Below are 1673 nucleotides of genomic sequence, written 5' to 3'. Positions count from 1 at the left end.
ATGCTATCTAGGTTGGGCATAACTTTTCTTCCAAAGAGTAAGCGTCTTTTAATTTCATGGCTGCAGTCACCATCTGCAGTGATTTTGGAACCCCAAAAAGTAAAGTCTGACACTGTTTCCCCATCTATTTCCCATGAAATGATGGGACCAGATGCCATGATCTTAGTTTTCTGAATGTTGAGCTTTAAGCCAACTTTTTCACTTTCCTCTTTCATTTTCTTCAAGAGGCTTTTGAGTTCCTCTTCACTTTCTGTCATAAGGGTGGTGTCATCTGCATATGTGAGGTTATTGATATTTCTCCCAGCAATCTTGATTCCAGCTTGTGCTTCTTCCAGCCCAGCATTTCTCATGATATACTCTGCATAGAAGTTAAATAAGCAGGGTGACAATATACAGCCTTGACATACTCCTTTTCCTATTTGGAACCAGTCTGTTGTTCCATATCCAGTTCTAACTGTTGCTTCTGGACCTGCATACAAGTTTCTCAAGAGGCAGGTCAGGTGCTCTTGTATTCCCATCTCTTTCAGAATGTTCCACAGTTTATTGTGATCCACACAGTCAAAGGCTTTGGCATAGTCAATAAAGCAGAAATAGATGTTTTTCTGGAACTCTCTTCCTTTTTCCATGATCCAGTGGATGTTGGCAATTTGATCTCTGGTTCCTCTGCCTTTTCTAAAACCAGCTTGAACATCTGGAAGTTCACGGTACACATTGCTGAAGTCTGGCTTGGAGAATTTTGAGCATTACTTTACTAGCGTGTGAGATGGGTGCAGTTGTGCAGTAGTTGAGCATTCTTTGGCATTACCTGTCTTTGGGATTGGAATGAAAACTCCTTTTCCAGTTCTGTGGGCACTGCTGAGTTTTCCAAATTTGCTGGCATATTGAGTGCTTCAGGTAGCAAGGACAGCAAAGGGTTCCTACACAGCACTCCGGGCGCCAAGTTTATTACCGTCCCAGAAGCACTGGCGCTAGCCTGAGGTCTGCAGAAGCGTGGGGGGTTTTCTGAACCTTATGGCACTCAGTTTAATCCACTTCAATCGCTCAGTCGTGTCCGACTCTTTGCGACTCCATGGACGGCAGCACGCCAGGCCTCCCTGGCCATCACTACCTCTCGGAGTTTACTGAAACTCATGTCCATCGAGTTGGTGATGCCATCCAACAATCTCATCCTCTGTCATCCCCTTCTCCTCCCGCCTTCAATCTTTCCCAGGATCAGGGTCTTTTCAAATGAGTCATTTCTTCGCATCAGATGGCCAAAGTATTGGAGTTTTTCAGCTTCAGCATCAGTCCTTCCTTCTTATGGCACTGGAGGCCACAAAATATCCTAATGGAAGTGAGGAAAGAGCCGTCAAAATTCGACTCTGGTGGGACTCGAACCCACAACCTTTGAATAACCACACCCAGGCCAGCTAGAAGTCCAATGCGCTATCCATTGCGCCACAGAGCCGGTTGCTCGCCCTCCCCCGCGCCGGCATACCTCTGCCTGAAAACCCGCCCTTTTAGCGCCCTGCGAGGTGTGGCGCCGGGCATTTGCCGAACTCTTTGTCAGTGTCTGGGTGGGGATTCCCGGAATCCCCGCCAGTGGTGCGTTGCGGGGGGGGTGGGTTTCCCCCCGCTCGTCCGGGCGCCCACGAGTTGGGGGGAGTTGGGGTCCAGAAGAGCCCTTCTGTCTC

General features: G+C 48.3%; 1 non-coding gene across 1 annotated transcript; it reads right to left on the bottom strand.

Annotated features, from left to right (window-relative positions):
- Positions 1 to 1356: 1356 nt before the first annotated feature.
- On the bottom strand, positions 1357 to 1447 carry TRNAR-UCU. The gene is given in 2 exon segments: positions 1357 to 1392; positions 1411 to 1447. It is a non-coding gene; the product is annotated as a tRNA-Arg (tRNA).
- Positions 1448 to 1673: the final 226 nt, after the last annotated feature.

This window comes from Bison bison, unplaced genomic scaffold (assembly GCF_000754665.1).
Source record: "Bison bison bison isolate TAMUID 2011002044 unplaced genomic scaffold, Bison_UMD1.0 scf7180017864375, whole genome shotgun sequence".
Lineage (NCBI taxonomy): Eukaryota > Metazoa > Chordata > Mammalia > Artiodactyla > Bovidae > Bison > Bison bison.
The sequence above is the reverse complement of the archived record's forward strand: the minus strand, read 5'-3'. Positions and strand labels throughout refer to the sequence as shown.